Source organism: Anguilla rostrata, chromosome 6, assembly GCF_018555375.3.
Source record: "Anguilla rostrata isolate EN2019 chromosome 6, ASM1855537v3, whole genome shotgun sequence".
Taxonomy (NCBI): Eukaryota; Metazoa; Chordata; class Actinopteri; order Anguilliformes; family Anguillidae; genus Anguilla; species Anguilla rostrata.
This window is the reverse complement of record NC_057938.1, coordinates 19,161,335-19,188,597: the sequence shown is the minus strand read 5'-3', so window position 1 is coordinate 19,188,597 and position 27,263 is coordinate 19,161,335. Positions and strand designations below refer to the sequence as shown.

Here is a 27,263-nt window from a genome sequence, read left to right as displayed (position 1 = left end):
CCATTCAATTACTCTCTCTGACAACGCGCACTGAGTTTGGCTCTGCCAGCCGACGCTGCTGATGCTGATGCCTGCTGCATTCCAAGAGAGGCCGACAGTGCCGTTATGGTAATGAGACCGTGCCGTGCGCTACACCGAATGTAGCTTTCCAGTCCCTGTGACAGAAAAGAAAATGACAAAGACAAGAAAACCACTACACTTAAAAAAAGAGAATTGGTGAATTAAACCATAGATACGAAAGTAAGAAATGGTGTACGTTTCTTATTGAAAATTTATTTTCATCACATTGTATTCTTTATTAATGTACTACAGCAGACACAAAATGGGAATTATGGTATTTGGGTCAATGTCAAATGAAAAAAAAAGTTGTCATGTTTTCAGCTTTGCTTTACAGGTAAGGCTGCACAAAATCAATCACTAATCAAAACACAATATTGTGATGATGATGATGATGATAATAATAATATAAAATATATTGCACAATTTTCATTGAGTTGAAGTGCTACATAAATGAATTTAAAAGGATTTAAAAAAAGATGATCAGAAAGATAAAGAGAATAAAAGGAAAAAAGGATAAAAAAATAAGATAGAAGGATAAAAACATAAATTGGAGCAATAAAATACTTTGGCAGACAGAAATAAAACTGTTCAAATAAAACACATTCCTAAAAAGATGCATATTATGTCCATACTTGAGTCTGAAGGGCTCTCATATGGTCAGGGAGAACATTCCACAGACTGGGGGCAGCTGATCCCCCATTGAGGAGAGCTTAGTCTTTGGGGTAAAAACCAAACAGACTTGTTGGTTGGACCGGAGATGGAAAGAGGAGTTTTGTGGTGTAAGAAGTTCTTGAAGCTATGTAGGAACACTGCCATGGAGACACTTGAGGGTGAGGAGAAGGGTTTTTAATTCAACAGGGAGTCAGTGCCGGGAAGCCAGAATGGGAGTGATGCGTTGGTATTTCCACACTCTCAACAGGAACCTGGCAGCACTGTTCTGAATGTACTGGAGCCAGACCTGGGTCAAATACGTATTTGTTTTGGATTCAAATACTTTTCTGTGCTCTATTGATCTTGCCTGGTGTCAGAAGGTGGGGTTTGCACTTTGAGAGTATTTCATTGGTTCCAATACACCAGACAAGATCAGTAAAGCGTAGAAAAGTATTTGAATCCAAAACAAATATGTATTTGACCCAGGTCTGACTGGAGCCTGTGGAGGCTCTTAACAGGAATCCCATAGAAGAGCACGGCAAAGGCATGGACAAGCTTCTGGACATCTGACAGGGTTAGGGTGGGACGGAGCTTGGCAGCATTTTTAAGGTGGAAAAAGTGATGGCTTTTGAATATAGTTGATGTGAGAATTGAAAGACGGAGATGAATAAAATTTCAGTTGGTGACTGATGTGTCGAGCGGCGTGACTTGGCCTGCGGTGGTGAGGTGGGTTATGGGAGAGTGCTGGACCTGATGCGGCGTGCCAATGAGGAGAGAGCCTCAGTTTTTCTGAGCGTTCGTAGAGGTAGTTACGGTTGAGATGTTTCTGGAGCTGAGAAGCGGCCACTTTTTCAAACCATCTGCACAGGCCTGTTTCATATTCATTCGAAGCCGGAGGAGAAGAGGAATGGCAGCCAGTGTGCCCTATTATGAAGATCAATATTACATTGTTCTTTTTATGTTGTGATAGGCATCATATACTGTACAGCATATAACATACTGTATGATGTGTCATATTCAGTGTCTGCTTCCCCATTATAACCACAGAAAAGGTCACAATACAATCTATTTCACTGTCATGAAAAGAAGCAATGGATTCAGTCAATATAATATTATCATAAACTACGTTTTAACTTCACTAACTGAGGTCTGTGGATGAGTGTTCTCTTATATTAAGAGAAGAAAGCTTCAGTCTTCAAACTAAATAAAGTGACACTTGGATTTAAGTACAGGCCAAAAATAAGTATTAATTCTTTTCTATGAAAAAGCATGGTTTAATGATTTAATATGCTTGGAAAAAAGCAGCTCTGATGACTGTTAATATAACGGAAGCTCTTACTGGAGTCAGTGGTCCTCTGTGTTTCATATATTTGGCTTCTGGATGGTACTATTCCTTTTTCTGTTTTCTGTTACCATCACCATTTAGACTGCCAGGGTAATGGATTAGCAGCAAGAGATGCAGGGGAACTGGTAAGCCAGCTTCAGCACTTCTGCTTTATGTGCGTGCGCATGCTGTGTGTGTTTGCGCCTACATACGAGCCTGTGTTTGCGTGTTTATGCACACGTGCATGTGTCTGGCTGTCCGTGTCTATCTGCATACGTGGAACGTACCTGCGCGAGTATTTACGTGCGTGCACATTTTGTGTATACGTGTGCGTTCGTGTCTGTGTGCACGTTTACGTGAGCAAGTGATGACCAGAGAACGAGGGAACTCAGGACGTACAGAAGGGAGAGATTACTTGTGATGTGTTTATGAGCATTACGGTACACCGTGCAATCCCCATTTCAGCTGTGGGATGTTGTACAGTAAAGTGCATAATTAGAATAAATGTTTGCTTTAAGGGAGATGAAGTGCTATATGTACTTGGTGACCATCCATGAGGTTTCATCCACTCTGGAATTACTGACTTGTCATTTTGAAAGCTTTCAGAGCTTCCCAGGCAATTATCCATGTTCCGTAACTCTGTACAGACATTAACCAGCAGAAAATAACAGGCGGTAGAAAATGTCAAAGATGCTCGTAGGCAAATGAATCAACAAAAACGGGAGAGAGCTTTGTCATGGGAAATATGATTTTATTGATTTTTTTTGGAGGTGCAAAACACTTTCTTGAAAATCACGAAATAAATAAATATATGTGACAGCATATTGCAGTGACTTGTCTTCAACCTGCATTCAACTGTGTGATGAATTTGGACTTTTCAGACTACATTGTTGGAGTCTGTATTATAGCCATGATTGACATGGATTTCAGCCAATGATGGTTATAATGGCCAATAAACAAAGATAAACCAGAAAATATCCTTTACTTGAAATAAAGATAAAAATGCTTCTGAATTAACAGGGAAATATTAGTTTAGATGAATTAGCATCATCCAATCATAGCCATTCTTCCATCCACTTCATTTGAAATCAGTCCAATCAATATTGTCAATCATCACAAGAGACATTCCTTCTGAAACCCAGTTATTGATACAAATTGATATGGGTTATTCTACTAAGTAGTTCATGCCTTGACCTCATATGTGAATAAATAAGGACGGACACGGAGAAGGCTGTGACATCAACAGTTCATTGACTGGACCCGTAACTACAAGGTGGCAAGTTCAAACCCCAGATGGCATACCACTGAATTTCCATTCTGCATGGTAATTGACCTGACTTGCTTCAATCAATATCCAGCTGTGAGTTTACAAATAGAACGGTACACATGTGCGTTGTTTATAAGTGGATTTCAACATACGGATTCTATTTCTAAGGTCGGGCAATGTCTGGGATTCATTGACACAGGGTGGAGGGATGTTGTGGAGACAGATGGAGTGAAGGCTCATCTGCTACCCTTGTTAAAGAAAGAAGGGCAGTTGAGGGTCTCTGTCATTTCTGTCAGAGTATCTGACCACAGCTGTGGTCCTCTCTCAATCTTGTACATTTATCAAACAAATGGAGCCAGTCATGTTGAAATACGGAATTAAAATTAAGATGTTCTGCATACGAATATACACGTTCACTGTACACTTTATGCATGTAACAGGTCCTTCATTTTGCTCCTTATAATCCTTAACTTTGCTGTAATGGTGTAGTGAATACTTTGTTTTATTTTGTCAGTGTCAACTGTATCATAGTTATTTCTTTCATGTGTCATCTGGTGACCCATCACTTGGGTCTTGACCCATGTGTTGAGGAAAAGTGGCTTGGATCTGGAAGTCTCCATGTTCAGCTCCCAGGTGTTTTGCAGTTGCAGCCCTGAGCGATGTGCTTAATTTGTACTGTAAGTTTCAGTAAGAATCCACCGCTATAAATGTACATTGTGAGAGAAGCGTGGGCTGCAGTACGTGTCACGTTCCGCTATGCAAATAAATAATGCTGTCAAGCGCTGGGTCCTTTATCAAACGTGCCCTCTCGCTATCACATTTTGTTTTGCCTGCTGTCGCATTAAATTGCATTCATCTCAAAGGAACGGAATAATTAAATGTCATTTTAATAACCGAGCTCCCCCCTTCCTGTCTCACTTTTATCTTTGTATTGTTATTCTCATTCCTTTTCTTCTGGATGATGCGCAATTTCCGAGTAAGAGCATTTAGCAGCGTGGCTACAGTGCGTCCATTACGGTCGTGAGCCGAATGAATAAACGGAGGTCGCGTCGGCGGTTTAATGTATTTTAAAAAGTCCTCAGCTCCACGCTGCGCTTCAATTAATCAACTTGCCAGGAGCCCCGGCTCGGCCTGGTGGTATCTGTGGCCAGATGCGGGCAAAGAGAGTGACCTGATTAATTTCCTCCCTAATTTCCCCCGTAATTAACACCCTGCTTTTTGATTCCGTTTTAAATGCCCTCTCACTGGGAGGCTGATTGGACTTTAAACAGCCATACTGGGGTACACAGACCTTTCTGAAAAAAAAAAAAAGTACAGCCTTGTGAGTCATCAAGGATTGGCAGTTTGAAAAAGTGCATTTTTAAACTCCATTGGAGTCCCACTGGGATATTAAACAACTGAGGCATAGGATCCAGCACCTGTTATTAACCTGGAAATGTTCAAAATCAAAGCAAAAATAAATCAATAAATACATTTTAAAAAACATAAAATAACCACCCCATCACATCTAGAAGGAAATGTTCAGTAGTAATCTGATGTAATATTCTATTACAGTTTTACTCAAGACAAGCTGAAAAATATTCCACAATACTTTTTGTGATTATCATCTTGGTTTGATTTCACGCCAGAACTATTGTGGGTCTATTTCATATTTTACTTCAAAGCCTGCATTGCATGTTTATTTGAAGTCATGCAGCTACCTCCTGACCACCAGGGGCCGCTATTGCAGTGTTCAGCATTGCAGAAGCCAAAATGAGCCTATACTGTATTTCTGCAGTTATCAAAGCCTACCTGAGGAAACCCAGGATGGTTTAGACTTGGAATCATCTTCTGTCAATTGCTACTCAGTACCTCAGCCTTTAGGTGTTAGATATCAGACTTTTCATTTTACATTACATTACATTAATTTGGCAGACACTTTTATCTAAAGCGACGTACAAAAAGTGCATTCCATGGTCATAGACAACTGCTAAACACAGGTTCAGTAAGGTACAATACTTATTTTGTACAGCTATTTCTAGCCAAGAACACAGTTTAGTTCACACAGTGAACACTATTCAGACCTAATAGTTGACTGTTGATAGCTGAATAGTTGAATAATTGTTGACTTAAAGTACCATCTGACATTTTTACCTTATTACAGCTAATATATCTATGTTTTAGGTATTTTTAGGTAGGTCTTATATCGCGATGTATGACATATATACAGTCCATGATATTAAGGCATCAGATATTGTATGGAACTGTCAGAAACAACAAGTCGTGTGTAACTGATTAAAAGTGATCAGATGAATCTAGGTAAATCCTGTGATGGTTAAACAAAATCTGTTTAATGCTTGGTCAAGCAGTACCACGAAACAGATCCTGACAACAATGTTTGTAAATAACTGTCAAAGTGAAAGCATAAAATATTGGTCCTCAACCAGGGATTGGCTTGACAGATTTCCACCAACATTAATGTAGTCATTCTAGCAATGGGTGATGGAAATTCACTTTGGGTTGATTTAAATAGGCTGTGTAAAGTTGTCCATGTGCGGATGCAAAGGGTATTTGATCTGGCTGACTAGTCAAATAAAAAGCCATCTAATTTAATGGTACAAATGCAATGGATTAGCCCAGGTCCAGTACTTGCTGCGTGCCTGAAATGTGAATTATATGATTTTTTTTCTTAAAAATTATATAATGTAAACATACTATATTATAATATAGCTGCAAGTGGCAATACTTGGTATATTTGCCCATTGGTTGTGATGTGCTACTATACTTTATTGTATTAAAATTTATATATAAATTTATTTTCAGTATATTCCATTCCATAATGGCTAATGGGTGGAGCTATATTGAGCTGTCAGGCACTGACCAATCAAAAGAATTTGCTCTCCAAATCAAATCCCTGATTGGATTTTGCTCTCCAAATCAAATCCATGATTGGAATTTGCTCTCCAAATCAAAACAATGATTGGTTCACATTAGTGAGCACATGACAGCTCCACCCATTTTGGGCTTCTTCACTCTGCAATCACTGCCTGTAATTCATCATTGTTTTGTATGGCATGTCACTCAGTAAAGAAGAGCGATGGCAGAAGTGAGCCTCCCCCACGTCGCAGAAATTCTTCAGTGTAGTCTTTTTTGAAGGAAGTGCCAGACCAGCCTTCAGTCAGGAAGTGCCTCTGCGCCAACCGCGCGGTCCAGACAACGGCCCTCTCGGGTGCAGAGATGGCAGCCGCCGCTTAAAAGAACGCCGGGGGAGTGATTCCCGGAGTGTGTCGCTCCGGTCAATGAGACAGAGGGGACGGGAACATTCGTCCCCGCCGGTGTCCTTCCGACCGGCTCCCACGCCGACCGCCGTGCTACTGATCCGGAGTGTCCGATAGCGCCATACGTCAATAAGGCGGCAGATCGAATGCTGACATGCTTGCGACTGCTGCTTGGGTTAGCATATCCTGCCTGTTGTACCACAGCAGACAGTCCCTATTATAGCCGCCTTCTCTTTTGTCAGATGCAATATCGATGCTAACGGCTCCACCGCACCATGCAGTATGGTATTGACTCGGGTTGTGTCACATTGACCGCCATCACACAAAATATTTTCTATCCGAAGCCATGTCACGCATTAAGAATGTCTTCAGGTCAATGTCACAGAGTTCCCGTTGAGACATTTGAGCTTTTAGAGGAGGGGGAAATGTACCCTTATGCCATTAATTGTCTTGGGCCTACTCTGATTATTTTAAGTACCTTTCATTTCACCTTTACTGCAACCACTAAGTGTATTTTGTAGAGAAACCTCTGGTCTATAATCATCCTATACTTTTCCCATCCGATGTGTTCAGTATAGGCTTTCAAAAATTGTGATTGGGTAGATAACAATTGGGATTGGGAAGAGGGTAAGAAGAATTGACCAGATATAATTGTTTTGTCCACTCAATCGGCATGGATGGCACAACTACTGTGTGGAGCTGCAAGAACACCAGTCCAATGCAAATCTTTGGCAGCTCCACGTAATAGTACCAATTGACGCAGAAACTGAGGATTGCAAATTTGGGTTTGCATAGAGTCTGTTGCACCTCACCCAGCAATAAAAAAACAGCCACATGGAGGACAGTCCCAGTGTTTGTGGGTTTGAGGTGACTGACTAAGCAGCTGAGCAAATGACCTCAAAAATCCTCACAGGATGATTACTGGAGGAATATTATCTATGAAATATTACCCTTGTCTGAAATTCACCCTTTTCCTTTTGCTATCAAGGGCACCTGATTTTTTTTGTGTCAGTACTTCCTCTCATTGTCATCGGTTATCTCGAAGAAGCCGTAAGCCTTTTGAGCATGAAATCAAAGAAACGTTTGGTTGGGCAAACCACTTGCAGAGTGAACGGACTCCCATTACCAAACTGACGAACAAATCCTTGGCACGTGCGCCGAAATGCTGTACACCCGCGTTCATTTATTCCATTCAAAGAACAAGCTGAAGCCATCTCGAAACATCTAAAAAAAAAAAAAAAAATTAAAAAAGGAAGCGAAGCTGCAAAAACGTCATTTCACACATCCAGGATACTTCTTTGTTAATTGAAAAACAACAGAAGGTGTTTACTTTTCTACCATTGCAAGTTGAGACCCTTCTTGTCAGAACAGGTGGTAAATAAAACACTAGGCTTCGACGCTTTGCGAGTAAGCGCACATTCCCGACCGAGTGAGAGGGAGACTGCAGGGAGGGTATTGTCAGGGAAATGTGCGTCTCTCGGCTGTTTCTATATTTATCAGGACCTGCGCTTCCTCCTCCCTCCCGTGTCACGTGTCTGTCACATCCTTGCCCCGCCGGCGTTTCGGAGCAAACCGGAGAAGACAAGCTCGCGTCCGGTAATTGTCTACCAGAAGGCGCGGCCCTTCCCCATCTGTCTCTAAGTTGGCAGCGGCTGTTTTTTTTTTTTGTTTTTTTTTGGTCGACGACGAGCTGCAAGTTGTCGTCCCACTTTCACAAAAGAAAAACCCTCTCCAAACCCCAAACAACCCATCTGTAACCCCCTCACCTCACCCCAGACGCCCCTCTCTGTGACCACAACCCCCCCCTAACACACACACACACATACTCACCCTCACGGTTGACGTCCACTGGGCGACATCGCCACCACCAATAACAACACGGTCTGGCTCCGCGCCGGCTGTGTGTTGATACGGAAAAACAGCTTGCGCAGAGGGCTTGCGTGTAATCCTCTGTACAAACAGCCGCTTTTGGCAGGTGGCTGTTTGCAGTTTTTGCAATCTGCTGAGTGCTTGAGATGTGCGGGGCTTTGTTTATGCGGGGGGACGTTTCTGCCAGCTCAGGAGAGCGAGGGCGCGATGCGTTCTGACAGGGGGTGATCACAGACACAAAACGCCCGGCTCAGGCCTTTCCCCGGGCTCCCAGAGCCCAGAGGCTCGCTAGCACGCACAGCAGCAGTTAGCTTTCTCAAATGCAAAAGGCACATTTTCTGAATCTTTTATCGTCATTGCTGCTTCTTCATAGTAGAAAGTTAAGCATGTTAACCCTCCTGAAATAAAATATGCTAACTGAATTATATTTACACAAAATAAATAAAAGAAAGGTCACTTGTACTTGTTTTTTCAGTCGTTGTCCAACTATTAGAGTTCACGAAGAGGCTGGTATCTTTAAACATTTTTGTCATGGATTAAGAACAAAATCAAAGTGTTTCCCATTTTTCTTTTAAAACTACAGGAAATTGAGAATGCTGATTCTGAACAGGGCAGGAGAGATAATGGCTGGGGCCAATGTAGTTTTTCCGAATTTTCACACTCCCTACAACAAACAAGGTCCCCTAAGTCCAAAGTTTACTTCTTTCTTTTTATTTTTGAAAAAGTTTGTTGATATCCCCCTGCCTCTCATACCACCGGCTCATAAATGGCTCGGTTATGAATATGAAGGAGGTCAGCAGCGGGAATGTTGAGCGACCGGCTCTAATAAGAATGAAGAATGACACTTAGGATTCAGAGATTAATGGATCATTTTGGAGGTGCTGTCATGCAGCCACAGCCAATGACCTTTTCAGATTGACGGATGGTTCCATTTTGGCTCTAAAGGCGGAAAAACAAAGGGCGGGTCCCCTTTATCCAAAAAAATAAAAAAAACTATGAAAAAAGCAGGTGTAGTGTATGGACAGCGGTCCCTTTGCTCAGTAATGCGGAGGTGGAGGTGGAGGAGGGGGCGTAACCCGGCAATCTGCAGTCTCGCAGCCAGCATCGCAGGACATCATCTCAACAAGCCCACTGTGCGCATCTGTGCCCGTGAGCTAAAGGACGAAGCGAGCAAACCCCCCGCCAGGCTGTGGGCTCGGGCCTACACTTCCATTAGCATTGCCCTCGTAAGTCCTAGGGAACAGAGAACAGAAACAGTACTGTCCATCCGTCTGTCTCTGTATTTTCAACTGTCTGTTTATTCATTTGTCTGTTCTATCTGTCTGTTCATCTGTCTATTCAACTGTTTTTAAAGTCATCTGTCGCTACAGTTGATATGTTCGAATGCCTTTCTATTCAGCTATCTGTCAGTTGGTATAAGAGATGTTTTGGCGGTAAAACGACCATAATGGCGCCTTTTCCTCTGGCGGGTGATCGGGCACCAGCACTGATTTGGCAGGATCCAAGAAGGAGCAAATGGGTAAAAATGGCAGCGTGTCCATAAACCCACACAGTTTTCACACAGCAGCCGAACATAACACACGTGGGCAAACCCTTGCTCACATACCAGTCAAGCACACTGCCATGGCAACGCCTGAATCTGGAGTGATAACCTTGGATCAGGCGGCTGTCAGCCCTCACCCGTACTCACGCTCCTATAGGGAACGCGCTGATCGGGCTGGAATAGATTTTCACTAGTTTCTACAATGAGCAGGTCGAAAGACAAGGGGCCATGTTTTCCCAGTCAAAGCACGGCTGTTAAGCTCGTAATGGTAACGCTGGCATATCAACTTGTGACTAGAAGTGGTAGCAGACATGCAGCGGTTTAAAAGAGATTATTTAAAAAAGAATGAATTACCTGTGGGTGTGGTGGAGATTTTGTTTTCACCGAGGCCAATCAGATTGGCCGCTTTCTCAGAAATACCTCTGTGTTACGGCCGCATGTGAGCTGGCAGTTTCATCACGCATGACAACTCGTCACATGCATTTACGGCACTTCAAAAACAATGTTCTCAAACTGGGAGGCTTTTTGATCTTAGCTGGATATAAACCTAAATTAATGATTTATTATTTGTCATTTGTCCTTTATTATAATTTGTAGTAGTAAAACCTATTTCTAGGCCACAGTTGGGGCTGGAATGATCAGAATTTGATATCGGACCAGCATCCATGGTCCTTGCTTCGAGCAACCTTTATGTCTTGCAGGTATATTCAGAATTTCTGCTCGTAATTTCGGTGCACTGTACACACACAGTGAAGGATTTCTCATTCCCCGCAGACTTGTCTGTGTGTGTACTGGCAGCCAGTAATCTGTGCCCTACAGCGCATAAATACATAGAGAATTAGTTTTTATCATCCTGTCCCCCAGAATGATATTTGTCTCCCGCGCAGCCTGTCTTTGATAATGCCTTCCAGTGATACTCTAAATGCAGGCCGCATTAGCATACCCCTTTTCCTGGCCAATCTTGACTCACAGTGTATTAATTTCTAGTCCGCGAGTCCCCTCAAGGTTAATGGTTAATTGAAAGCCTTAATTTACCTGATGGTGGGGACCTGCTGTCCGCAGAGCAGATGGAAAACCTGTGTGTGTGTGTGTTTGTGTGTGTACGTGTGTGTGTGAGTGAGAAAGTGAAAATGTTGACGCGTGTGTGAACGAACCACCGTCTGTATACATCCACACAAATGTAAGGCATAAAAAATGCATACCTTAAACAGGAACCCTTTCTCTTTACCGCAGCGATGCTATCGCCGGTTTCGTTTGCGGCCTGGGGCTTCGCCGCCGTTTCCTGTTGCCGTTCGGCATGTTTTATTCACCAAGCCCTTTGAAGCTCAGGCGACAGGGACGAGAGCATTGGCGGAGTCGCGGAGAGTGGTATGCGGGGATTTATTTCCCGCAAAAAAAAACGACAAGGACTGATGAAAAAATCCCGAGCAATTTGGAAGAGCTATGGAAATGCAAATGCGGCGGGCTTCATCTCTCAGCGGTGTCAACTGAAATTTGCCCCGTAACACGCGTGCATCTCCTCTCCATGATGGAGTGGAGCTATGACAGCATGACATCAAGAACTAATTCTAAATGCAAACGGCACAACTTCTAATATATCATTCTTCCTGATAGCTCATTTGTCGGGGGTGGAGGTGTGGTTTCTGGTTCGAAGTGTGAAATTATCATTAAAATATCATAGGGGAGGATGTATTGTTTGAACCAAGATTTTCATAAATATTTGCTTAATGTGTAAAGTAATGTCCTCATTCTCAAGCGGTTAAACCTACGTCGGAAGTTAAGTTATGCTGCAATTGATGCCTTTCCATAAAGCAGCCTGAAATGACCTTGAAGTGCTAAAGGGAGACATTTGCAGTAGGTGTACTGAAGAGAATGAAAATGGTGTACAGTAGGGTTTTCTTCAAACTGTTGTTAATCGCCCAACGAAGGCCTGAGAACCGGCAGCCTTCTCCGTGTGCTTCCTTCATGAGATGGGCTCAGAAAGCGACTGGACTGTGCTTTCCATAAGCGGTGAATTTAGTTAACCTCTTAGCTCTTCTTCATACAACTCCTATGACAAATACACTGTCCAGCTGCAATGCTTTCTGGGGGCAAGTATGAGAGTACGGCTGCTGTTCTATAGCTTCAGTGCAAAGGTTGGTGTGTTCCTCCAGTCATATTCCTCATTCCCACCGAGGCTGGAGTGGACCTTGACCCTGTTCACAATTCATGTGCAGCTCCAAAGTCATTCTAGATAGATCCCTGAGGGATAGGCATTATGGAGTAGTGGTTAGGCCTTGTGTGATGAAATTTGCTGGTTGAATTCTCAGATGACCCACTACTGTCCTGGCCTTGAACAAGGAGACTTTCCTTTTCACTTGCTTTAATTGGAACGTATCCATCTCTGTGAATGGCTGAGATGTAGCATGTAAGCTATATAGCTCACCCTGTACAAGCACAACATTGAGGAAATAAATAATGCAATGCAACATTGCCAAGGCTGAATAAAGAGCCAGCATGAGCCGTAAGTACCAGAAGGAAGCCTTGGCTGAGCCAGGGTCGCTAACGTGCATTCTTCGGTCTTGTGGTTACAGAGCCTGCCCTAATCCCAGAGGGTTGCGAGTTTGTTTCCTAGCCTGAGCACGGCCATGCCCCGTACAGGCAGATGCTTGTACATCGAGCTGCTTGGGTTACACCACAGAAATGGGCGACCCGGAGAGGAAAAACCAATAGATTTATTTCTGAAGGTCCAGGCCGAGGTGGAGGAATGTGACTCGGAGGCCTCCTGAGGGAAGAACATTACAGGCAATAAAAGGCGACCACAATCACAAAAGATTTCTCAACCGGCGCTCTCCACTGACCTTAAATGCGGTCTGCCCTTATCAGAAATGTGCTGAACCTGATGGCTCCTATTGGAATTGCTAAACCTGACCTTCAGAAGACATTCAAAACACAGAGAGAGATTTCCTAGTTGTGCATTGGTTCTGAATAAGTAACACAGGGAAGCTGGTGCTCATCAAATTTAGGATAATAATACCAGAGAGCTACATTTAAGTACCTTATTTTGGAGATGATGTTATTATTGGGCTAACTGGTATCCACCTTGTCCACAGCATGAATCAAAATAAGTTATTCTGCCACATGCTTGTGTTTAAACACCAGGACTGTAGTAAAGAACTCCTCAATCGAGTCCAAGTGAAAATAGTTGTTGTTGGTAAATTGAGTCAGATTCAAGACCAAGACCGCAGGTCGAGACTATCACAGCATGTTTCCCCAAGGCAGCCAATCATATTTATTGCCCAAATGTAAATGATTATTTTTCTAAAGGCATTTTTTTATAGCAAAACTAGAACGTTTTGAGGATAAACTTAATCATATTAATACTACTATATACTACTTTGCCAGAGCCAAAACTAAAGATACATGACTGTAAATATTTTTATGATAAGTGTTTATAATCTAACTTATCAACAATTCCAAACAAACACCCATTCTAACCCTTCACCATAGAGGTAGCCAAGGACAGGTGTCACTATAAATATTGATATGTAATAAACCAATAATTCATAAATTATTGATCAATTATTATGACAACAGTGCTTGCATTTTCACAGGTTTCCTTTTCTTTCAGGTTCAAACTGTGTGAAAAAGAAAATTCAACACTACAGACACACAATTGAAAAGTAATGTCACATATACAAAATTAAATAAAATACCTGTAAAGAGTCATCACACAAGACAACGACAACACAACCTGTACATGTGCATTTAGCCTACATGACCATACCATGACTGATTTGGAAAACAATGAAATGTGATGTCTCACAACCTGTCATTTCCACCTCTGCAGGGCATTCAGGTTACAGAGCACCATCTGGTCTGAGCTTTAGCATGACAGTGATAACTGTTATTGTGATAGGGGAGTAATTGAGTTACTATGGGTGGACCATTACAGATGGTCCTGCAAAATATAAAAACACACATTGTAACAAATTCTTGGTATTTGCCCTGACTTGCTTTTCCCATAATCATCATTCACTATTAATGACATTTGCATGGATCGTTTCTTACAAACACCACTTAAGTAAGATTATCCCTTGTATCTTTAAACTAATTTTATAACTACCAAGTAGATTCTAGATAATATTATATTAGAGCTAGATTATAACTGATAATAAAGATCTCCTTCTGTAATGTTACCACAGCTGATGTGTTGACATACTGTTTGTGTAATGTTGCACGTTCTGTAACAGTTCTCAATTTTTGCACATTTAGCATCGTCAAGTGTAAAAAAAAAAAAAATGCAGTACAATTTTCAAATATAACTTTTAAAAAAGGAATTTGTCCGAAACATTGCTTTTCCTCGAGAAATGTTACAGAATGCATTAAAGCAAGATTGAAAAAAGTATATTATTCTGTATATAAATGTAAATGTTTAATGTGAATGTTAAAGGAGGTTCAAAAGGCCTGGACATAGTGCCTTAATTATTTAATATGTGTTTCTCGCGATAAAACAATCAGTGTCTTCCATTTCCTGTAAAGCCACCCGCATCTGCCTTAAAGTGCTGTAATGTGTCTTCGTTTATGTATGAGACACCCCTGACTTTTGGCAATGTTATGCAACACACAAGACAACATGCCACAAAGAGTATTCAGGCCATCTGAGGGCTGTATTGTACTCTTCGACCTTACTTATTCAAACATCTAAAGTGCATTTTCAGTACTCCAAACACCTCTCTATTAGGCTACAGTGTGTGTTTTTGTGAGTTTTCCACTGAATGACAATTCACACTCTATATATACGTCATCGGATGCTTCTTTAACACATAGCCATTGTCCCAAAAAACTGGCCATTCGCCAATTTTATTTGTCATTACTGCGACTGTCTAAATCAATCATAACGCAAACGCTTTTTGTTGCGTCACATTGGCAATACGCCGACAATTTCCATGACCACACCTCATTTTAACTGCGTCAGTCTGAAACCAGCAAAGAGACTTGCGTTTGGGTTACTGCTGCGTTGTGCCAAGTTCAAGACGGAGCCCTAACACTGGATGCGCAAGAAATCTTGTCAGTATAACAGCTCAATAGGTAAGGCTGCTGCCTACAGCCTACAAAGTCCAAAGTCTCAGTTAATGTCTTTATAGAGACATATGTTCTACAATGTTTTATGCACATTTGTCTTCCCATTGGGTTGGTTTGCTTGCTTAGAAATATTAATATATTCCTGAAATTTTTTTCTATCTGCAAGAAAATTCCCCAAAATTGGTACCGTACAAAGAATTATGATTATTTTTTTTGGTGATCTCACGCAAGCCCTCAAAGCAATTGCTTTTGTTTTCCCTATCCTCTGAATGGAGGCTTTGGCTGTGGAAAGTTAAGTCTACATTGTAGTGTCAGTAAAGAAGATTACTCTGATGGCAGCAAATTAACTCTACTGAAACCTGAGCTTTTCTTATGCGTGGGTAAAAAAGAAAAAATAGAATACGGTCTGAACCCTTTTCCATGTGACAATGCTCATTAAGATGCTAGAATAAAGCATGAACCCTTTTCCATGTGACAGTGCCTGTTAAGAGGCTTCTACGTGCTTTCTCGAGATTGGAAGGATGTGGATTATGTATAAGTGCTGAAGTCAAATGGCATGCGCATCATTCTAAGCCATCATGGGTTAAGGTCAAAACTGAAATATCACAACATGCACTGAGCCCCTCATCATAAATATATGATGATCTGCAGAAGACGAGAAGTGGATTGCCTCTGCGCGTGGTATTGAGGCCTTTCCCAGGCACGTGTCCGCATTGACATGTGGAGCAATAAGGAGTTAACATTTCCCTCATCAGGAACGAAGCAAGACACAAACACGGGTTAGCACAGGTCAGCAATATGTTTGTTATGTGTACGTGAACGTGTGCATGCATGCATGTGTAGTTTTCTGCTGAGGCCATGTTTTTCACAGTGGGCTTACAAAAAGTTTATCTGACTAATCGTAGTTGGACAGTTCCTGTTGAACAGTACTGACTATTGAATTAAGATGAAAGTGACTGATTTGTATCTCTGTGAGAAGATGTACTCTACTGATTAATCTGTTATTCTAGACTTTGGTCATGCTATGAGTCCTGTGGTAAATGTGCCCCACAGTGTGATGACTGATTCATAGCTTTGTGTTAGGCATCTGTTACACTTATGGTTACGTTTGGGCACATCATGGCACAGAATTAAAGAAACAAAGGTTCAGTGATCTTCACAGCTTGACGATGGCCTAATATTTTGTCAAAATGTTAAAAGGGACGGGCTTTTAGATCCAGGATCTGTGAAGCCCCCAGACCTGTCCTGTGAAAGAATTGGCAGTTTAGCCTGGGTCCTTAATTTAGAGGGAAGGTAATCAGGTAATATGCCATCTCTCTTGCTTAAGTGCAAGATATTCTTCAGAGTTTAACAGCAGATTTGTAAGGCAATTGATAGCCAAAAATCAATTGGCTAATGCATCCATATACAGATGGATTTTTGTGTAATGAAACAAAAGCCACAATGTTCTGACATCACATGACAAATGCAGACGTTCTGTGCACTTGCTTATTGTTCCTGTTTCTTGAATCAGCAAATTTACTATCTTCCTGTCTTCACACAACATCACCCTTGGGGTGAAAAGTAAGAATTCTGTCCCCAAATAATGTTTTCAAAGAGCTTCTCCTGAAGTTATTACAAAGACCTCATTACACACTAAACCACCATTTACTTTAATTAATTGGATGTCTATTTTTGCTATACACTTGTTGGTGCTGCCTACGTCCAATTAAACACAGGTTAATATAGCGATGTTTTGATGAACACATTCTGAAGTAGTTTCCACCAGATTAGTTGTGTGTGCAACATCAAATGATCAATGCAACAGAAAAATACATTGGTCAAATTTTCTGGCAACTGATTGATCTTGTTGTGGAGATTATGGGTGGAAAATGAACATTTTCATAGAGAGGAAATGGAATTTTCTACTGAGAACTGTTCCTAGTGGGGGAAAAAACATTAGTTACCATATGCACCCTGTACCCTGCACTTTTATAAAATATTCATTGTGGAAAAATAATAAAAAATAAATGAAACATACTATGTGTGATCACATTATAGATTGACTTACTGGATCAAGTTTAAGTCATAAGCGAAAACTTCAACAGCAATTTGTCATAATACTTTTTTCTTGTTATGTACTTCCCCTCTATACTTCTCCACTCCCCATTCCTCTCTTCACATCTTCTCCCTGCTTCTTTCCTCTGTTTGTGAACCTTGACATTTCATACACTAAAATCAACTGCCAGAGAATGGGACACCTGTTCAATTACACATGTAAATGTAAATGCCTGCTTCCTTTTTTGCAATTTATTTCATTAAATGAATTGTTAATTAATCCCATATCTCTAAAAACATTTTTTGGAGAATTATCTTTACCATTAGGCTTGATATAGTTTCTTCATCTCCTGAAATGTGAGAGAGAAACTAAGGGCGCTGTTTTTGCAGTCAAGGTGTAATTGTCAAACTCTAGTGGTAACTTGTAGTGGTGGTAAATGAAGGCATGTCAATCAATCAATGTGCATCTTGTTGTTAGAGCACAGTTGTTAAAGAGGCTAGTTTAAGAGGAAAAAATGACATAGGTTTGGTGGATGTTTGAATATTACGTGCCAGCACGTGTGTGTTGTAGATGTTACAAGTAGTGATGGGACGTTCGATTCTTTTTCCTGACTTGTTTGTGAAAAATTTGTTCAGTGAAAAGAACTATTCTTTCAATTTGTTCACTGGATTCAGTGATTCCCACATCCCCAGAGCGCATAGGAACCCCCCAACCAGTGAACAAAGACTTGAAAATGTAGTGATTGTTGTTCAGAGCCGGCTTTACCATTTGCAAACGATTCATTCAGACACGTCTAATTTGTTCAGTGGAGTGGAGTTCAATGGAGTTGGTTCTGTGCTAAACCATTTCAATGCTTCGGTCTGATAGCAAACACAACTAGATAAATGTACCTGATTCGAAAAACTGAAAAGAGTTGTTATTCTCGAGCACCGAAAGAGTTGTGATTATTATTCATTTCGTAGCCTAGGATAATGCCCAAAAGAGTCGTTCAATTTGCATACCACTAGTTGCAGGTGCAGAATGAAACACACAGTCCAATCTGGTGCAACACATTTGATTTGGAAGAATCTGATGAAATATCAAAACATACAAGTCAGGAGCATGTTTCTGCTTCCTCAAAATTATTCAGTCACATACGCTATTGATATTTCCATCTACCTTATCTCATGTAACAATCCCCCACCATGGATAAGGCAGTGAGCAACCCCCTGCTGACCAAGCTGAGCAGGAATAAATTAGACAATACATCCCTACATGTACTGTATATACTAACAAAGAAATAAAATGAGAAAAATTCTTCGGTCTTCTGTTTAGGAGAGGAAATTCACTACATGTGCCAAACAGATGTTTAGCCACACCACTGAACTACATTATTGAATTAATATTGACAGATCACTTGCAACACACACACGCCCACTTTGCCAGCAGGGGATTGGTAACTAACGTTAGTTTAGTGCATTGTATAGTACATATCTGTTGTCAGCTACATATGTGCCTTCTTGGGTAATATACATACTAATATACCAACTAATATCCAAACTCTGACTGGGACATATTGCACAAATATATGTAAAATACATACATTTACATGATCACACAGGTACACAAAAGTTGCTTGACTAGCTAGCTAAGAAGCTGAACACTATTGTAGCTACAAGGCAAAGGTTGATGTAGCCAGCTAGCAGATAGAACTAGCTTGCTAGAAAGTAATCATTTCACACAAACATTTGATGAATATGAAAAATGAAATATTTTAAGGAAGCTGATGGACTATCTAGCTAATTGACTCAGTGACTCTGTTTAACTACATTAAAATAGCTTAAGGCATTGAATGCATGGTACTGTACATGCTATACTATGTACTATGAATGTACATACTGACACAATACTTTTTTAATCTTAGGTGGAAAGTCCATTCATATTGCTCTATTCATCACCCCTGCAAATCTCAAAATTGAGTGCTGGCAGGAAATTAATTTTTACTGTAAATGCAAGCCATTGACTAATATGTGACCGGTATGACACTGAAGCAATGACTCACCCCTAACTTTTTGGTCACCATGGGTTTTGCTTGATTCCCTGGGACTATGCGATGTGTTATGGAAACAGAAACTGTAACAGCTGCACATATGATGGAAAAATAATAATAATTTAAAAAATGAAAAAAAATGTCATTCCTCACACGTTAGCTGAAAAAATATCCTCCCTCAATCTTCAAAGCATCAATCATGCACTGTAATCCAGTTCAGCCTTCATCCTTAAAACAAAGAGGCTTTATGCCTCACTTGTCAGACAGGACAACATCAGTGCTCTGTTTACAGCTGAGATTTTGATACTGTACATTTCAGGACACTGTCTCCTCCACGGGAGTCAGTGAAACGTGATCAGTTCTTTGTCATCAGACCAACTTTGACTAAGATTTGTCAACGACCTAAAATGGATTCCGTTGTTATGCCCTTCTCAATCATCAAGATAGATAAACAATAATTCTTGAAAATGTACAGCAATTGTAAGAGTTTGGTATGTAATTCGGTTGTTCACAGTCAAAATATAACTAACATGTAAATATAAATGTGAGTATATTATTATTATTATTATTATTATTATTAATAATAATAATAATAATAATAATTACATTTATATAACACTTTTCCAGATTCTCAAAGTGCTTTACAGTGAAGGGGAACTCACCTCACCCACCACCAATGTGTAGTACCCACCTGGGTGATGCACGGCAGCCATTTTGCGCCAGAATGCTCACCACACATTAGCAAAGGTAGAGAGGGAGAGAACATTTATTTAGCCAATTAAATCTGGGGATGATTTTTAGTGGCAAGTTTGCGAAAGCCAGATCTGGGATTTGACCAGGACACCGGGGAACCCCCTACTCTTAGCGATAAGTGTCATGGGATCTTTAATGACCACAGGACCTCTGTTTAACGTCTCATCCGAAAGATGGCATCTCCTACAGCGCAGTGTCCCCGTCACTGCACTGGGGCATTGGGGTTTATTTGTACCAGAGGGAAGATTGCCCCCTGCTGGCCCACCTTACTGCATGTGTAAGCTAATAAATGGTATGCTAGTATTTTACCAACAGCAGATTGATTTTAAAGATGCACCACAATTAAAATGCACGACAGGCATTGCCGGCAGGCAAACAAGCACAGATGTGTTTTTGCATCCCCAACCTCTTTACCGTTTCAGTGGAAAACAAATTAGTGCCAATGAAATAAAATGTAAAAAAAAAAAAATTATAATAATGAAGAAAGAAAATGTGCAGGAGGATTGGTACCATTTATACATTCAGAAAGCTTCGTCCAATTACAAACTGCCCCGGGGAGGAAGGCATTCTGGGATGCTCACTGTAACAGCCAACTAATGGGCTGTAGCATTTAGAGTGATTGAATGATCGCGTTGTTTATTGGGGGTTGATTGCGCTGTGGTAACTGGGATGGCAGACTTGCCACGCTTGCTGCCAGACTTCGCCCGCTCCCCGAATGCTCGGTCTGTTGCCTTCCTTCTTCATTTCCTTGATTTCCCCTGGAATCGAGAGAACTCGCAGCCATCCAAGGCCCCTGCTTCACTGCCTGTGAAATCCCATCATTTTCACAGGCGAGACTGAGACATTTGGATGCGGGAAAGCCCTAATATGGTAATTGGGATATTTGCCCATCCAACGCTTTGAGATTCACCTCAAAACTTATCATTGGATGTTTATAAAGACACTTCATGGTCCCACAAGTACTTCAGCACTTCAGTTCATCTGTGCAATTTCAGCTTTCACAAAATTAATAGAGAAGTGAGCATATTCTAATATTTTCCGCTCTCTTCCGTCCATTATATGTATATCGATTGGCCGTGGATCAGAACCCGACTAGTTTTCACTCCATATCACGCAATCGGTGACCAGCAGGTTTATTTTTATTTTGGCTGATCTGTCTGGAAACAATACAAAGTGTGTGAAGCAGACATTAACGGTCTGTTTTTTTCAACCTGGGTCATATTTTCCTAATATTTTTCATCAATCCTATTAGCAACTGCTTCAATGTCAAGCTTTGGCTTTTTAGACATTTTTTTCTCTATGCCAGTAGCTTCACCAAGGTGTCTAAGAGACAAGGCAGGCTACAGATTCACTGTACCTTCAAGCAAGTCCAGTTTATCTAAACCTGTTATTGGGAAGTGAAATTGAATATGGATGTTGAAATTTTTGGTCAAAATGAAAAATAATTCCATCTGAACTTGCACAACTGACCATAAGCTACACTATCCTGTGTGCACACAAATTTAAGTTTGTCTGTGTATTCTGTTTCAAATAAATGTAGTGAAGTATAGCCATGAAAGTGAAGAGTCACAACGACGTCCTCAGAATAGTCAGATGAATAATTAGCTAGTGCACAAATGTTCAGGATTTTTATTTTCAACATTATCTTATGAAGGTAATGTACGTTAATGCAAGGTAAAACATGTGAACTCTACTCGCACCTTTTGAGGAGCTTACTAGAGAAATCAACTCTTCCGCAGTTCAGAAAAGATTCAGCCACATTGAATCAGAACTCCTTCACTGTGTCGCTAGGACAACAGTATAACAATAATGCTGTTAATAGTAATAATTATAATAATAATAATGAAAAGTATCAGAATGTATTGGTAACCTATTGAGCAAATAAACAATCTTATGTTTTCTCTTAAAAAAAAAAAAACTTTAAAAAACGCCTATCGGAAGTGGAATCAGCTGATTTAGCATAAAAATTCATGATCGCTGCACCCCTAATAATTATATATATGGTGAGCTGGTATGAGGCGGGCAGAGAAGGTGGAGGACACAATTGTGGGGGGGAGGTGTGGGTTCGGAGGGGCGTATTTACATAGCGAAGTCCTCAGAAGCTGGGGGTGGGCTTGGAGCTGAAAGGTGAAAGAGACGGTGTCACCATTTCTAGCTGTTTTCAAAGCGGCTGTGCAGCAGAAAGTGACCGCGTGTGCAGCCTCACTGTCTGAGCGTTTCAGAGGGGTCAAACAGCACACGGAGGGGAAAGGCTCAGAGGAACAGGACTCAGGGGTCTGCCATTGTGAACGTTTCTCTCTTTACCTCCCTCTCTCTTTACTTTTTCCTTTTTTTTTACCACTCTCTGATCCAAAGACCACCTGTTCGTATTGATGAACAGCTGCAGTTACACGCTGTGTTTGCATGGTGTTTAATATTGCACCATCAAACCACGCTGAGTTCTGCCAAGGCAAATGCCTTCTCCTACACACCAGCGCAAGCGGCTTCTCTGAACCATAGTGGGTTTCCTTGATTTTCATTTGCAGTTCTGCGGCGTGTCAAATTAATGGCATTAGAACACGCAACCCTCAGGTTCATTGGTGGTTCAGCGCTCAAAATATGTCTGCACACTGCTTGCTACCGGTACCACCGAGACCACGGGCAGTTTCCCCCAGGTGCTTGGTTAACAAGGTTTCCGTGTTACAGGACAAGGCTGTTTGTTTGTCACCATTTTTGTCACTGACAGTCACAGAACGCTACGTGTGTGTAGCTTGTAAAATCAAATCTCAACAGACATTCATAGGTCTATATATGAGAACCCGCTCACTAGGTTCAGCAAAATTAATGAATTTACCTCCATCGTATTTACTGAATGTTGCTACCTAGTTAAATAAACCAATTAAATATGTGACCTCCTTAAAATTGCTTCAGTTGACCATTTTCTTTTCACACAAACGCCTCTGCAGTGGAAGTTTGGATAGAATTGAATTCTCTCCTATGAAACGTTGTGGCACAGTATGTGTTGTGTTTCCCAGATGAGACGGCTCACACAGTGATATCACCTTGCCGGCACTCGTGGCCCAGACTGCATCAGGAGCAACGCGGCGGCTGACATTGGTGGTGATGGCGCCCGAGAGGTCAGCCTGACCGTCCAGCTGGCTCCCCCCCCGGAGGAAAGCGCTGGAATTCATTGTCCTTCTGATACCTCTTAGACGAAACCCATCCGAAGTTCCCTTCTCTCGACCTTTCACAGGGTTCCCAAATGTCTGAACCTGTCTGTCCAGTGCATGCTTAGCTCTGCCCCATTCCTGGAAGGTCACTGCTCTTTCTTTATTTTTACCCAATCCTTTTTTTTTTCTTTTGTGTGCCTGCTCAATTTGATGTCTTTATCTGCAAAAATCTTGCCATCAGTGAACTGTCAGAACATCACAGTTAGCTCTGTTGCTTGCGAAAGTTGCGGTGACGCTCCTGGTTGGATGCGCAAAACGAATACTGGACGTTTCTGTCTCTTTGCAGTAATGCAGCATGTCTGTCATGTTGGCCGAGATCACAATTCATTCCAAAGGGCAGGTAGGCAGAAAAGAATCCATTTTTATTAACTCATAAGCAGAGCTTTAGAAAAGCAATTTCATGCTTGAGGGAATGGACCTGGAATCTGGCATTGTCCCGGTGATTAATTCCGCTTTTTCAAGAACAAAAGAGGAACAGGTAAGGAAATTAATTATCCAGCCAAAATGTAAATGCAGCAATGTCTGCTGGGCAGCGGTTAGCATGGATAGTAGGTCTGCCCGAGATAGCTTTGGCTTTTGTGAGAAAAGGCCATTTGGCTGTGGAGAGTGAGAGAGAGAGATTCAGACAGAGAGAGAGAGAGAGAGAGGGAGTGAGAGAGAGATACAAAGAGACAGATACAGATACAGAGAGAGGGAGGCAGTACAAAGGCATCTGCTGGTCCAAAGTAATGAAGAAATTATTATTCTCTCTCTGGCCATGATGAATTTTTCACAAAAATCCTGAAATGAAATATGGATCCTGTGCATCTTAGCCAAAACAGTTTTATTTGCTTTTATCTTGTCACTTGTACATTTATAAAGATGTACTAGTATTTATAAATGAATACATTTGCTCTTCATTTCATCAATCTAGATATTCAACCTCGTGTCTAACTCTAGTGAATTAATGTTCTTTGTTATCAAACCACCATATGCTTGTCTCCATACCACTGAGTACAATGCATGCAAAACTTATTTTGTTTTGTACACTTCATGACTTCATTGAATGTTGAAATTAAGGGAAAAGATGCATGAGCAGCAGATAAATATCTTTAACTTGAAGACTGTAAAGTACTCTAAAGTACATTGCAAGCACTCCAGCGAGCTCTTTGTCAGCAGTGGAGTATGGGGTGGAATACATGCATCTGCACTATAAGTGGGGTAAATGCTTGTTGAATTATTTTTAATGCCATGACATGATGAGAAAACGGCCACATAAGGACATACTAAAATACATTTTCAATTTTTTCTCTAATTTATGTGTGTTGACAGTATCATACAGTATTTTGTCAATATACTATTCAAAATGTGTTATGTTTGTGGAAATGTAATTTTTTTCTAAAAGGTTTTGTTAAATATTTTATATTTGTCATTTACCAGAGGAACTGGGTAGATGGCTTTGCAAATTAGATTTTTGTTCAAGTCCAATCTTCTTATGTTCTTCTGGTGTTCTCTAAAACAGCTGTCGTAGTGCAGCTTTGTCTTTTTGCTGTGGAAAAAGGTGTGTTTGAGGATGATTAAAGTAAATCATGAAAATGATAAAATAAATAATCTGATTGCCATTCTCGCGATGAAACTATTGTCACTGGCTCTGTAATTAGTGGTAGGAATTAGTTTGGATTTCTTGTCTATGTCAATGTTATCAATATCTTATCATCAATCATCTCACAAGCTGATTGATAATAAATTACTTTAAAGGGATAGTTCAAAAAGTTGAGGTTCAGTGTATGTTTTTAATTGGACCAGATCATTTTTATGTGTATCGAAGGATAATTTGCATACGAACAGAGGTTTCTGATAACCTGCTGGCTTTACAATGTCCGGTATATTGGACTTCAGGAGTTTATGGTTTTAACTCCAGATCAGCTTGTATAGTGATACTGTTTCCATGTGCATATGAACAGATTCATTTTATAGTGTTTATTCACAATTACTAACAAAATATCTTTCGGTGGCAGTTTTAGGTTATATTTGCCATGGGAAAATTTCCAACTGAAAATACGATTAAATATAATTTTGTGAAGAATAATTAGCTAATATACAGTACACACATACAGACTCTGGAGGCCTAAATTTGCTGTACAAGCTACTCTGGAATTACTTGACTGTCTTCTTGCTTTAGACTGCAAACCCCAGAATGGCCCAATACCAGCCATTCTGAAGCCAGCAGATCATCACAAACGTATATAAACGTGTCAGCTATACTTAATTTAACACAAACACTGGGCCAAACAGAAACATACACCAAAACTGAAATGATAAAATTTACCATTTTCACAAACTCACAAAACTGAATCAGATCATACATCGTTTTTTTTTGTTGTTTTTTTTCCTATTGCCTGTGCGGCATAAAGTAACAACTGGAGGAAATTTCAGGGAGTTAAAGCCTTGATCAGTGTGGTATAATTACTTTGTACTCTCATCGTCAAGCATGGAACTCAAGAGTACGCTGCAAACTTGTTATGAGGAAACCTCTCCTAGGAACATGAAGGACTTTCAGTGCAACATTCGTAAATGAAAATACAATGAAAGTCTGTGAGAACACAGCCTATTCTGCAGATTGAAAATATAATAAATGATGTCCTGCTTGTACAAAATAATGGATTTGTCAAAGTTAATAATGTAATGCGCACAAAAAAAATCTAAAACTACAATTAAAAATAATCTGAGTAATTGGCTGCAATGCTATAAGTGGTATTGTTCCCTTGATGCGTGATTTGAGTCTTCCAGCTTGGACAATTCATTGACCAAGTCACTTTCATTAAGATATCAAAATGGTCCAGGCTATTAAAAGCTCAATTAAGGAAGACTTCTGTAATCCGTTCCACTGAAAATCATTGATAAGTTTTGAATGAACTGAAATTGACTCGGCCTTTTAGCAGAAATAATTATTACAGCATTACTGTTCAGCCTATAACGTGCAAAACTCCTATTTGATGTCAGTTTAATAATACTGACTCCACTCTGCCCCCTTGGAACTTTGCCAGTGTCTGTCATTTTTGTACTCGATTCTCCTTTGAAATTTGACCATACCCAATCACTCATAATTATCTTTTGACTTCAATGAAAAGTACTTTCATGGGGGATAGTGCAAATATTCTGAAAGCCACTCTCAAATTCAAGTTCAGATGTTTTTTGTACTTTAATTTACTCCACGGTATATATTTTTCAGTCAAACACGGCCAGATCAATGAGGACAAATGAATGGTTGTCAAGTGAAGGGAATGGTATTGTGACAGACCCAGAGGTGTGGTACAGGGTTCTGAAATAAAATGATCAAAAACAAGAAGATATGCCATTTAAAAAAAAAAAAAAAAAAAGAAAGAAAGAAATAAAGAAATATATATATTTTGACGGTCCAAGCAGGAATTCTGGTTTTAAAAAACTGGGAAAGGAAAACAACCATACTAGTTCCTTTGGGGAGCCTACTTGCATGGTAAATTCACTCCCTAAACTGGCCAGTTAAACTGGTTCCCAGTGCCGGCAAATAAACCAATTCAAGGCCAAAATGTAGTTCATGAGCCAAAAATTAAGTGCAGATCACAGCAGTTATCAGGGCCCCGTTTGATGAAGCAGGATTACTGAGTTAGCTGTATAACTGCATTAATTAAAACCCAGATCCCTCCTGAATCTGAAACATGGACTTAAGTAAAAACAACTGTTCTGGATTTAAACTCAGTAATCCTGCTTTGAGAAATACCCCCCAGGTCCTCATCCAAAAATAGGTTGGTATGCATGCAAAGTTAGTCCTCCAAACCAGGTCAAGTTCACCAGAAATCAATGCAACACTGCTCTTAGTCGCTCCACATTCACCCTCCACACTTTTCTCACATGGCGACCCTAACCTTACTTCACCCCAGCTGGGGGGGGGGCTTAAGTTCTCTCTCTACTACTGATATCATGCAGGTGTTTTACTTTGGGCTTTATCAAAACTGGACAAGCTCTGGACTTCCAGGGAATGGAGCCATACCTTGACAAACACACACACTGCAGACACACACACACACACACACCCCTTTGATAACCTCAATAACTTTGGTATTGTACTAGAAAAGTTGTAAAATGAATGACATTTCAAGCTCGAGAAGACATAGCGCTCCACTGGGTGTCCCCACTGAGGGTCATTGCTTGATGTTATCAAGAGTGAAAGGAAATAAAAT

At 40.6% G+C, this 27,263-nt stretch overlaps 1 long non-coding RNA gene across 1 annotated transcript in view; it reads left to right on the top strand.

Moving 5' to 3' along the window:
* The window catches only part of LOC135256754 (uncharacterized), an 85,285-nt gene extending 60,606 nt beyond the window's left edge, over nt 1–24,679 (top strand). The window contains exon 2 of the long non-coding RNA XR_010330516.1: nt 22,870–24,679. This is a non-coding gene — a long non-coding RNA (uncharacterized LOC135256754). The remainder of the gene's footprint in view (nt 1–22,869) is intronic.
* The last annotated feature ends 2,584 nt before the right edge of the window (nt 24,680–27,263 follow it).